The following is a 13,644-nucleotide window of genomic DNA, read 5'->3' on the forward strand; positions in this document are numbered from 1 at the left end:
ATCTGTCTCCAACACTGACTCAGGCAGTTCATTCCACGCACCAACCACTCTCTGAGTAAAACACCTTCCTCTAATATCCCCCTTGAACTTCCCACTCCTTACCTTAAAGCCATGTCCTCTTGTATTGAGCAGTGGTGCCCTGGGGAAGAGGCGCTGGCTATCCACTCTATCTATTCCTCTTATTATCTTGTACACTTCTATCATGTCTCCTCTCATCCTCCTTCTCTGTAAAGACTAAAGCCCTAGCTCCCTTAATCTCTGATCATAATGCATACTCTCTAAACCAGGCAGCATCCTGGTAAATCTCCTCTGTACCTTTTCCAATGCTTCCACATCCTTCCTATAGAGAGACGACCAGAACTGGACACAGTACTCCAAGTGTGGCCTAACCAGAGTTTTACAGAGCTGCATCATTGCATCGCGACTCTTAAGCTCTATCCCTCGACTTATGAAAGCTAACACCCCATAAGCTTTCTTAACTGCCCTATCCACCTGTGAGACAACTTTCAGGGATCTGTGGACATGTACCCCGAGATCCCTCTGCTCCTCCACACTACCAAGTATCCTGCCATTTACTTTGTACTCTGCCTTGGAATTTGTCCTTCCAAAGTGTACCACCTCACACTTCTGCGGGTTGAACTCCATCTGCCACTTCTCAGCCAACTTCTGCAACCTACCAATGTCGCTCTGCAATCTTTGACAATCCTCTACACTATCTACAACACCACCAACCTTTGTGTCGTCTGCAAACTTGCCAACCCACCTTTCTACCCCCACATCCAGATCGTTAATAAAAGTTACGAAAAGTAGAGGTCCAAGAACTGATCCTTGTGGGACACCACTAGTCACAATCCTCCAATCTGAATGTACTCTCTCCATCACCACCCTCTGCCTTCTGCGGGCAAGCCAATTCTGAATCCACCTGGCCAAACTTCCCTGGATCCCATGCCTTCTGACTTTCTGAATAAGCCTATCATGTGGAACCTTGTCAAGCGCCTTACTAAAATCCTTATAGATCACATCCACTGCACTACCCTCATCTATATGCCTGGTCACTTCCTCAAAGAACTCTATAAGGCTTGTTAGACACGATCTGCCCTTCACAAAGCCATGCTGACTGTACCTGATCTGACAATGATTCTCTAAATGCCTATAGACCCTATCTCTAAGAAGCTTTTCCAACAGTTTTCCCACTACAGACGTACGGCTGACTGGTCTATAACTACCCGGACTATCCCTACTACCTTTTTTGACAAAGCGTAGACCCACCAATGTCAAATAAATGCCTTAAGGACAACGCACTCCCCGCCTGACCTTTGTAAGGTCACTATAAACATGGTATAAAACTTTCGTCCCTAGATCAGTCTTTAGGTAGAAGTAGAACAACCTCTGTAACTGTCGCATTTATCGCTTTAAGAACCAGTACCTAGGGCGATTTGTTGAACGGCCGCATAGCGGTTAACTTCCGGTTAAGGTTTTCGTTTGTTTTTATTGTTTATCCGTTTTTAATAAATGTTTGGTTGTTTTTATATAGCCTGACTCCATTGATATTCATTGTGGCCGGTTATGTAACAAAACGAACCCTGAAAAGGAGACCTGAGACCAGTTACAGAGGTTGTTCTACTTCTACCTAAAGACTGATCTAGGGACTAAAGTTTTATACAATGTTTATAGTGACGTTACAAAGGTCAGGCGGGGAGTGTGTTGCCTTAAGGCATTTATTTGACTTTGTTGGGTCTACGTTTTAAATGATTTGTTTGTAACTATTTTCTAGTTAAAGGTTGATAATTAAGTTACAGTATAACAAAGGTAAATTCATTGTCTACGGTCTATCGCGGCATGCGATGACGTCACCTCTGGTTTCGCGGCGTCTTGTGTGTAACCGGTTCAGTGAAGGTGTGAAGGCGGATGCCACGCGTGCAGCGTGATCGTGAAGAGCTCCGTTTCTACCCACAAAGACACATTATAGATGTTAATGTGGAAGAGTGAACAGTAAATGTTTAAATAGCAGTAAATAGGCTCCGTAGTGGTATTTTTATCTCCATTCTTTCTCCCCATTCTTGCCCCCCTTATCAATTCAGATATTTTCGAAAGATATTATATTTGATGGATTAACGGGGCAAAATATGCGTTTTTCCGGGGGAGCTGTTGATTTAAGCTGCCATTCTGAACAATGACGTTCGGGGAGCCCCCGAACTTTGAACGTTTTAAGATGGAGGCAGCTATTTTGTGCATGGGATAATCTGATATGCTTGTGGGGATGTCATCTGGTTTGGGTTTGCACATGGAAATGGCGCTGCATATTGATATGCGTAGATTTTTGTATGTGTAAGGGGGTTTCGACTTTTATGTTACTGCGGAGGCTAATTAAAATGGTGTCTTTGTTATGTTAATCTGGTGTCTTTGTTATGTTAAACGCTGAGAAAGTTTGCACTAGCAGCTTGTTGTGGTTTAGTGTGTGATAAGAAAGTGCTATTAACCACTTGAGATAGTTGTTATGGTTTTTGGTGTATTTGAAGATACTGTATGCACGAGGTTTTGGAGGAGAAGGCGGGAGACCGGGACAGAGGATGGACGAAGTGCTGTGAGTCCGCTAACGGGGTCGGACCCCGGGCGGGACGTTCAGCGAGGAGACGGAGACGGACTCGTGTGGAGCGTCTGGTCGACCACCGTTGTTGGTCCCAGGCGGCCGGTCGAGGTGGTCCGAGGGGGTCGCAGGGTGAAGAAGAAGGTCCTTGAGCTCCAACGGTTTTTGTGCACGAAGAGATTGAACTTTGATAAGTGTGGCGCCTTTTATTTTCCTTTTATATTTTATTCTCTTTTAATTATATAGTTCCAGTAATATCTATAAACTGTAAATCATTTAATTGCATCTGGTGTATTGTCTGTTATTTGGGCGGGGTGGGGTACCTCACACAGCACCCACACAAACGAATTACCCAGTTTGCCGGGGCCGAGGCTGTTTCCCTAGACGACAGCGAGCTGAGAGACCCGGAGGGCGGCCGGGGGTGGGGGGGGGGCTACATTGTGGGGGCTTTGTCCAGGATTGAGTCTGCTGGTATGATGTGTGGGTGCCCTGTTTAAATCTGTAATGTGTGTCTCTGTGTGTTATTTGCTGGTGATTGCTGTATGCGTTGTGGGTGAGGTCTTTGGTCGAGTTCAGGCTGACATTGACGAATTGGAGGTGGCACTCGGAGGTGTCCATGCGGTAGGGAGAAAGAGGAAAGAGTGGTCTGATTTGGAGGTAGGGTCTGCGAATAAATGTTCTAGCTCTGGCAGGCTCCGCCTGGCACTTGGGATAGTGTCCACCCCAAGAGGGGCGGAGACGTACGAGACGTGGGTGGAGCGGATCTCTCAGTTGTTAGATGAGTGGCAGTGCTCGGTTGAGGGAGAGCGACAGGGATTGGTTGAAAGTTTGAGTAGGCGGGCTGGTGACAGTGTTAGAGCTGTCAGGTTCACTTACACCGTAGTGACAGCTGTCAGTTATTTGAAAGAGGGGGGAAAGTTTTCAGTGTGTCTTCTCTGGCCAGGAGGGCGGCTAAATTGCTTGCAGTGCCAGGGGGATCATTTCAGGGGATCAGCCCATCCTTCAGTTGTTCAGCTGATCAGAGAGGGATCGAGAAACTTAGTGGAGGCCCAGTGGGGGAACGGCTTGGGGTCTCTGGGGAAGCACGTTCCCAGCAATGTACCAATGAACTTCCGAAAGGAGAAGACCCTATTCCTGAAGGCTTAGAGGGACAACGCCCCAGGGTGTCGTTATGGATAGAGGGAAGCGATGCTAAAGCTATCCTCGACCCCGGGGCACAGATCAAGTTGTTGTACAGTTCGTTTTACAACCGGTGTCTGAAGCATTTATCCTTGACAACCGCAAGGACACCGGAGACTTTGGGTACTAGTGGCAGTAGTTATCCAGAAGACGATGATTGGTTAATGACCCTAGAGGTCATGGAGGCATTTTCTGGGCACCCAGCGTGTCGAGTGGCTTCTGAGGACGTGTGTAGCAGCCTTGAGCCAGTACCGAATTTAAACGAGACCCAGCGGTGGTACGGCTTGGGGAAAGTAGCTGAGGGTGAGACCCTCTTAATAGATGCTCCGAACTACCACGAGGGAGGGGAATTGACAGCTGAAGACACCTCAGTGAGAGAGAGGTCGCGGCAACGGGACCCTGGCGGCGTGGAAGATGAAGGCAGCGTGTGTGTGGATTATGCGATGTGGTTTAATGTGCTGCATCTGAGGGGTGGATGTTGCCAGATCCTGAGGAGTGCGGCTGTTGAGCCGAAGACGGCCGTTACTAGTTCCCTAGGATTCTTCAGATCCGAAAAGATGCCCAAGGGCATATCCGGAGCCTCTGCATCCTTCCCGCGGGGCATGAGGAAGACCATGGGGGAAGTGAAGGTGTGTGGAGTTTTGACGTATGTGGATGACCGCCTAGAGCTTGGATTCGCCTGGGGGACTGTGAGGCGAGGCGACTGGCTGAGCCCGGGCGACCGAAGCGAAGTGTCAAATATGGAGGAGTTTGTGGCCAGAGGAGTTTGGTGCAATGTGAGAAAAATGACCCGACATACCAGTTGAACTTCCTGGTGTTGGGACAGACGGTGGTGGACCGGGGGATGGAAACCCAGGTCGTCAATCTGAATGAGACACAGGGAAGCGAGGGGATTTGCACCACACTGCGGTCATGTACTGATGAATTAATCTAGCGAGAAGAAACAATGACCCACCTCCGAAGGGATCAGCAGAAACTCAAGACGTCGATTCAGAAAAGATTGGAAGACTTACAAGTTGGGGAAGATCAAGGAAGTGTTCTGACTAAGGTCAGCAGAAAACCGAGAGCCCAGGGAGGGGAGTTTGACTACTCTCCCGAGGAGGTAAAGAAATGGAGGACAGATCTCGGAAAAGGGAGGCGGACGCTTGAAAGGAACCTGAAGATAACTATCGCGAGTTTAAATGAAGTGGAAAAACTGAAAGTTGACCTGGAAGACATCCTCAGGAAGAAACAAAAGGAGGCTGAACATTCTTTAACTGCTGCTTTTCAGGTCAGGGTGGAAGAAGCTGGTGGGGTAACTGCGTCCCAGATTGAGATGGCCAAGAACCCTGAGTCAGAACTGCTGAGGCTGTGGCGAAAGATGAAGGAGTCCCCGAAGAAGCTGACGTCTCGACTGCAGGAGGCTGAAGAGGTAGCCCCGGCTAAATGTTTCAGTTTGGAGAAACTTAAACAGCAGTTACCGATCGAGGGAATGAGGAAGGATACGGATTCGAAGGATGATGTGCTGCACATGTGGTACATACTGCCTTTCGCTAACTTCCCCGTGATTGAGGAAGAGACCTTTGGCCCTTCTCCCACTGAGTCAGGTGTAGTGGGGAGGGCTAGCTGTGGGCTGTCTGAGTTGCGGCAGGATCAGGAAGGAGGAGAGACGGGGCCCCGGACACAGGACGGGGGGCTCCGAGCTGTAGTGGTGGTCTGAGTGAGAGAGAAGTTGGCAAGCAGGCCCGAGGTATCCCTAGTAATGCCTGAGCCTTTTGGGTTTAGGTGAGGGGGTACGGAGGTCTCGAAGGGTTAAGAAGCTCCCAGATAGGTTGGCCTATGTAGTGCCCGTGGGACAGGAGTAAGGTCCACTGTTTGGGGAGCACCGTCACTGTATGTATCTGTGTATGTGTGTTTTGTGTTTGCAGGACTGGTTGGCGAGTTATTTAGAAGTCATGAGGACATGACTTTATTTGGTGGGGGGAGAGTGTAAAGGGGTTTCGACTTTTATGTTACTGCAGAGGCTAATTAAAATGGCGTCTTTGTTGCGATAATCTGGGGAATGCGGCTTTCTTGTGTTAAACGCTGAGAAAGTTTGCGCTAGCAGCTTGTTTTTGGTTTAGAGTATGATAAGAGAGTGCTATTAACCAATTGGGATAGTTGTTATGATTTTGGTGTATTTGAAGATACTGCATGCGCGGGGTTTGGGGGCAGAAGGCGGGAGAGCGGGACAGAGGATGGACGAGGTGCTGTGAGTCCACTAATGGGGTCGGACCCCGGGCGGGACGTTCAGCGAGGAGACGGAGACGGACTCGTGTGGAGCGTCTGGTCGACCACCGTTGTTGGTCCCAAGCGGCCGGTCGAGGTGGTCCGAGGGGTCGCAGGGTAAAGAAGAGGGTCCTTGATCTCCAACTGTTTTGTGCACGAAGAGATTGAACTTTGATAAGTGTGGCGCCTTTTATTTTCCTTTTATATTTTATTCTCTCTTAATTATATAGTTCCAGTAATATCTATAAACTGTATATCATTTAATTGCATCTGGTGTATTGTCTGTTATTTGGGCGGGGTGGGGTAAATCACACAGCATCCACACAAACTATTACCCAGTTTGCCGGGGCCGAGGCTGTTTTCCTAGACGACAGCGAGCCGTGCGACCCTGAGGGTGAACAGAGGGGAGCTACATATGTGTTGGCGAATAACGTGTTGCACACGGATTTCGAGTGTCGGTAAATTTGTGGGTGCACACTGCTTTAGAAGTTGCATGTGCCTTTGAGACAGTGCACGGATTTGGGGTTTTCACAAATTTGGGAGTGTCAGCGAATTTGCCAGAGCGCACGGCTTTCGGTTGTCCGCTGATATGGGAAAGTGATGAATCACAAGGGAGTGTCATTGATAGATACTGTAAGCACAGTAGCGCTTACAGGACTGCTTTCGATTGGTGAACTGAAATGTATTCAGGGATTCATCTTTGAACCTGGATGAGTATGCTGCAGTTGTTACCGACTTGATTAAAACCTGTGTGGATGAGTTTGTGCCCACAAAGACTTACTGTACATTCCCAAACCAAAAGCCGTGGAGGAACCAGGAGGTACATCGTCTGCTGAAGGCCAGATCTGTGGCAGTCATGTCTGGAACCCAGGCCTATACCAGAAAACCAGGTATGATTTGCGGAGGGTTATTCCAAGGCTGAAGGGACAAATTCGAACGAGGTTGGTGCCGATATCAGATGCACGACAATTCTGGCTGGGACTGCAAGATATTACTTCCTTCAAAGCGAAACCCAATAGTATGAATGGCAGCGATGCTTCACGACGAGATGAACTCAACGCCTTCTATGCATGCTTTGAAAGGGAGAACACAACTACAGCTGTGAAGATCCCTGCTGCACTTGATGACCCTGTAACTCTGTCTCAGAGACCGATGTTAGACTGTCTTTAAAGAGAGTGAACCCTTGGAAGGCGGAAGGCTCCAATGGAGTACCTGGTAAGGCTCTGAAAACCCGCGCCAACCAACTAGCGGGAGTATTCAAGAACAATTTCAACCTCTCATTGCTACGGGCGGAAGTTTCCACTTGCTTCAAAAAGGCAACAATTATACCAGTGCTTAAGAAGAATAACGCGAGCTGCCTTAATGACTATTGCCCGGTAGCACTCACATCGACAGTGATGAAATGCTTCGAGAGGTTGGTCATGACTAGACTGAACTCCTGCCTCAGCAAGGACCTGGACCCACTGAAATTTGCCTATCGCCACAATAGGTCAACAGGAGACATAAACTCCATGGCTCTTCACACGGCTTTAAAACACCTACACAACACGAACACCTACGTTAGTATGCTGTTCATCGACTATAGCTCAGTATTTAATACCATCATTCCCAAAATCCTGATTGAGAAGTTGCAGAACCTGGGGCCTCTGTACGTCCCTCGGTAATTCGATCATCGATTTCCTAACCGGTCTGTGCAGATTGGTGATAACATATCCTCCTCGCTGATGATCAACACTGGCGCACCTCAGGGGTGTGTGCTTAGCCCACTGCTCTACTCTCTATATACACATCACTGTGTGGCTAGGCACAGCTCAAATACCATCTAGCAATTTGCTGACGATACAACCATTGTTGGTAGAATCTCAGGTGGTGACGAGAAGGCGTACAGGAGTGAGATATACCAACTAGTAGAGTGGTGAGGCAGCAACAACCTGACACTCAACGTCAGAAGTGGAGAGACTGAGCAGTTTCAGGTTCCTGGGTGTCAAGCTCTCTGAGGATCTAACTTGGTCCCAACACACTGATGCTATCATAAAGAAGGCAAGACAGCGGCTATACTATACAGTATTACGAGTTTGAAGCGATTTGGCATGCCAACAAATGCACTCAAAAATATCTATAGTTATACTGTGGAGAGCATTCTGACAGGTTGTATCACTGTCTGGTGTGGAGGGGCAACTGGACAGGACCGAAAGAAGCTGCAGAAGGTTGTAAATTTAGTCAGCTCCATCTTGGGCACTAGCCTACAAAGTACCCAGAACATCTTTAGGGAGCGGTGTCTCAGAAAGGTAGAGTCCATTATTAAAGACCTCCAGCACCCAGGGCATGCCCTTTTCTTACTGTTACCATTAGGTAGGAGTTACGGAAGCCTAAAGGTACACACTCAGCAATTCAGGAACAGCTTCTTCCCCTCTGACATCTGATTCCTCAATGGACTTTGAAGCTTTGGACACCACCTCACTTTTTTAATATACAGCATTTCTGTTTTTACACAATTTTTAAAATAATCTAGTCAAAATACGTCATTGATTTACTTGTTTATTTATTATTTTGTTTGATTGTGGGCACGTGGCCAAGTGGTTAAGGCATTGGACTAGTGACCTGAACGTCGTGAGTTCGAGCCCCAGCCGAGGCAACGCGTTGTGTCCTTGAGCAAGGCACTTAATCACACATTGCTCTGCGACGACACTGGTGCCAAGCTGTATGGGTCCTAATGCCCTTCCCTTGGACAACATCAGTGTCGTGGAGAGGGGAGACTTGCAGCATGGGCAACTGCTGGTCTTCCATACAACCTTGCCCAGGCCTGTGTCCTGGAGAGTGAAGACTTTCCAGGCGCAGATCCATGGTCTCGCAAGACTAACGGATGCCTTTTACTGTTTGATTTTATGTATCTTTTTTCTTTTCTCTCTCTGCTAGATTATGTATGGCATTGAACTGCTGCTGCTAAGTTAACAAATTTCACGTCACATGCCGGTGGTAAGAAAAATCTGATTTTGATCGTGATTCAATAACTCAGAAACAGAGAACTTTACAATATAAACCCCTCTCAGTCATAGCGTCCCGGGGAGCTGCCTTCCCCAGCACTGGAACAACTCTGGAAAACTTGTCACTAAAGGCAAAACCAGTTTTCGAGTCGATCCCTTAAGTGTGAGGAGAGACAGGGGTTTACTCCGCTTGTCATTAAATATGAAAAATCAGAGTGTTGAACTGACAGGATCAATATCTCTGACGGATATTTGTACAATGATCATCACGTTGGAAGCTTGTCAAATGATCATAAACAGATTCACATGGTTAACACACAGAAATACCAAACATGAATTGCTCTGATCACTCACCAGGAACTCCAATGACGGCAATCAATACATAAAATAATTCTGCACACTGTGGTACCTTTTCAACATTGCAGATATTTTCTTTGTCCAGTGATCTGTCCCCCTGTGCTACGGGCGATCTCTCGGAATTAAATGTTGAAGCAGCACATGCCGGGGGTTTTTAATACCGTTTAACGACCCAACCGGGACAGATTTCAACAGATTTAAAAATAAAGATTTTCAAAGGGGGTCATACAGGGGAATATGGGGTCAGACAGGCGATTCTGTGGAAGCAGAAAAGAAACTCGGATGGTAGTTTGCCTCCTGTGTGCAGGGTCCGGGATGTTTCAGATCGCATCCACGATGTCCTGCAGTGGGAGGGAGAACAGCCAGAGGTCGTGGTGCATATTGGTACCAATAACATAGGTAGGAAAAGGGAAGAGGTCCTGAAAAAAAACTACAGGGAGTTAGGAAGGAAATTGAGAAGCAGGACCGCAAAGGTAGTAATCTCGGGATTACTGCCTGTGCCACGTGACAGTGAGAATAGGAATAGAATGAGGTGGAGGATAAATGCGTGGCTGAGGGATTGGAGCAGGGGGAAGGAATTCGATTTCTGGATTATTAGGACCTCTTTTGGGGCAGGTGAGACCTGTACAAAAAGGACGGGTTGCACTTGAATCCTAGGCGGACTAATATCCAAGTGGGGAGGTTTGCTAAGGCTATTGGGGAGAGTTTAAACTAGAATTGTTGGGGGGTGGGAACAGAACTGAAGAGACTGGGGAAGAGGAGGTAGGCTCAGAAATAAAGAAAGCTTGCAGACAGTGTGAGAGGGAGGATAGGCAGGTGATAGAGAAGGGACGCGCTCAGACCGATGGTTTTAACGCAAGGAGACAAGGCAGGTCACTCGGCTGAGTGCTACTGGTACCATGTAACCCAGTACCACCTGTCGCATGGTCGACTGGTCGGCGACTAAACCGGCTCCCCCACCAGGCTTGCCTGGTGAAGAGGGTGACTAGACACCCTGCAGGATGAAAAACAAGACCTGTCAAAGGGCGGACGATCCCTCTCGCAGGGTCTACGACCATTTAGCAAACACTTGCCGTGAAGCGCGGAAAGGACATCTCTTGCATCGAAGCTTGGTCTGGCCATTCACTGCAACAGAACTTCCCCCATCCGGCTTGGACCCCACCATGCCGCTGGATCCGGGAGGGGATGTCGAGAGGGTGGGTCTGGACCTATGCAACCTCCTACTCACCTAAAATCCACTCACGCACATGCTGCTCCTTTCTGAGGAGTGGGGTATCCCCACTAACTGACTGAAAGGAACCATCATCATCCTAAGGGATGGATAGCCAGAGAGAGAGAGAGATTGTGAACAAAGCGGATGAGTTCAGAGCGTGAACGAGCTTGGAGCTATGACGTGTTGGCTATTACAGAGACTTGGATGGCTCAGGGACAGGAATGGTTACTTTAAGTGCTGGGTCTTAGCTGCTTCGGATAGGACGGGGAGGGAGGCAAAAGAGGTGGGGCGTGGCACTGTGGAATATTGACGTAATGGCCTTCTCACAACGATTAACCTGTGCATCTGAACTGAACTTTTCTTACCTACCATTGTAAAACTGTATCACTTACCACCTAAGTTTGAAGAAGTTTGGCTTCTGTATTTACACACCTATATATATGCATAATCTCTGCTAACCTGTTCGTTTTACATTACTGTATTGCGCAGTTACTAATAAAAATAGAATTACTTAACAGCCAAACCAGACTCCAGGTGTGTTCCATTTCTGCTGGTTCTTTTAACCCGCTACGGGGTACGTAACAGATGTAAATAAAGGGACCGCTTCATAGAACATTTGTACTCCACCCGCTTTGAAAAGCGGGATTTCACAGTGCCTACACATTTCATTTGGACTTCCGATTCTGATTCTGACATCTCGATTCAGAACCTCCTCTACTGCTGAGCTGAGGCCACACTCAGGTTGGAGATGCAACAGTTCATATTCAGTCTAGGTAGCCTCCAACATGACTGCATGAACATCGAATTCTCAAACTTCTCGTAGACGCTCCCTCACCCCCTCTGTCACGTTTCCTTTTTAATTCTGTCTGTCCTCCTGATCTACCAGCCCCCATCACCGTTCTCCTTCCTCTCTTTCCCCACCATCTCCATGTCCCCATTACCCACACACTCCTCCCCACCTCCCTCTCCTTATTCCACGCTCCACTTCCCTCTCCGAGCAGATTCCATGATCCTTGTCACTGTCACCTCTCACCCTCCAACTTCAAACTCATTTCCCCACTCCACCTCACTCATCTGCCTCTCGCCCCCTCACCTGGATCCACCCATCACCTGCCAGATCTTACCCCACCATTCTCTCCACCACTGTGCACCGGTCACCACTGCTCTCATTTCCAATTCAAATGAGCCAAAATGTCATCTGTCCATCACCCTCTGTAGATGCGGCCTGACATGTGAGATACTCCAGCGCTTCGCCTGTTACCACTGCCACATATCCCACCTCACCAGGACACACCTTGTCATCCCTCCTCCAGTCAAGAACACCACCTCTTGTCCCACTTAACCTGCCTTCGTGCGAGTGGACTTCAGGACCCGGGGGAACGGGAAAGTTCAGGACCTACCGCCTGCGTCTGCTACTGAATCAGCAGTGTTTCTGTTCCGTTGACGGATGCGGTGAACGAATTAAAAACAATTGATCGATAATTCTCATTGTGACGAAGGCTCGACATTGATTACGGACGGCACATGGCGCACTCGGTAAAACACTCATCCCCAGCAGTAATAGTGACTGGGTCTGAAACAGAGCTGCTACATGGAGCTGTCTCATCCCTTTTGAGTCGAGTAAGACTCCCGGAAGCGAGGCTTACCGGCTGAGTTGTACTCGGCTCTGTGGAACTCGATGAGCCCAGACCTGCTGGAAGTGTACAATGCTATGCTTCTGGCCGGCAGCATGTCTGAGTCCATGAGGAAGGGCATCATCACCCTCATCTACAAGCAGAAGCGGGAAAGGGAGGACATTAGAAATTGGAGGCCCATCTCTCTTCTGAATGTGGACTACAAGATCCTGTCCAAGGCTATCGCCAACAGGGTCAAGTCTGCTCTGGGATAGGTGATCCACACGGACCAAACCTGTGCTGTACCGGGCAAGAAGATCTCAGACAGCCTCGCGCTGCTGAGGGACACCATCGCCTACGTGCAGGACAGGGGGAGTGAACGCCTGCCTGGTCAGCTTGGACCACGAGAAAGCCTTCGACGGGATATCGCACACGTACATGGCGGACGTGCTCTCCAAAATGAGATTTGGGGAGGGAATCCGGAATTGGATTAGACTGCTCTACGCAGACATCTGTAGTGCAGTCCAGGTCAACGGGTGGGAAACAGACAGCTTCCCCATCAGGTCCGGAGTCAGGTAGGGCTGTTCCCCCTCCCCTGTCTTGTTTGTCTGCTGCATAGAACGCTTTGCGGAAGCCACCAGGAGGGATGAGGGCATAAGAGGGGTGACGCTGCCAGGCAGTGGAGGGACCCAAGTGAAAACCTCCCTCCCTGTACATGGATGACGTCACCGTCTTCTGCTCTGATCTGAGGTCAGGTCGCAGGTTGATCAGCATCTGCGAACAGTTCGAGCTAGCGTCGGGTGCCAGGGTCAACCGCACGAAGAGCAAAGCCATGCTCTTCGGTAACTGGCCCGACCGATCCAGTGTCCCCTTCACTATCAGGTCTGACCACGTGAAGGTGTTGGGGATCTGGTTCGGAGGGGCTGAGGCGTGCAACAAGAACTGGCAGGAGCGGACTGCCAAGGTGAAACAGAAACTGGGACTGTGGGGAGGGCGCTCCCTGTCGATAACGGGCAAGAACCTGGTCATCAGGTGTGAGGTGCTCTCAGGGCTGCTGTACTTGGTGCAGGTGTGGCCCGTTCCCCGCTCCTGCAGCTCGGAAATCACCCGAGCTGTCTTCAGATTCGTCTGGGGATCCAAGATGGAGCGGGTGAGACGGACCGTCATGCACAAGTCCCTGGACAACGGGGGCAAGAACGTCCCAATGTCGCCCTCACCCTGATGGCCAGCCTCGTGTGTGGCTGCATCAGATTGTGTGTAGAACCCAGATATGTGGACACCACGTACCACTATGTGCCCAGGTTCTACCTGTCGCCCTGGCTACGAAGGATGGGTCTGGCCCCTTTCCCGCGCAACACCCCTGTCAGCTGGTCGTTGCCTCCATACCTGTCCTTCGTAGAAAAATTCTTCAAGGCCAGCGGATTTGACCACAGGGCCATCAGGCAGTGGTCGGCACGAACTGTC

This window comes from Mobula birostris, chromosome 3 (genome assembly GCF_030028105.1).
Source record: "Mobula birostris isolate sMobBir1 chromosome 3, sMobBir1.hap1, whole genome shotgun sequence".
Lineage (NCBI taxonomy): Eukaryota > Metazoa > Chordata > Chondrichthyes > Myliobatiformes > Myliobatidae > Mobula > Mobula birostris.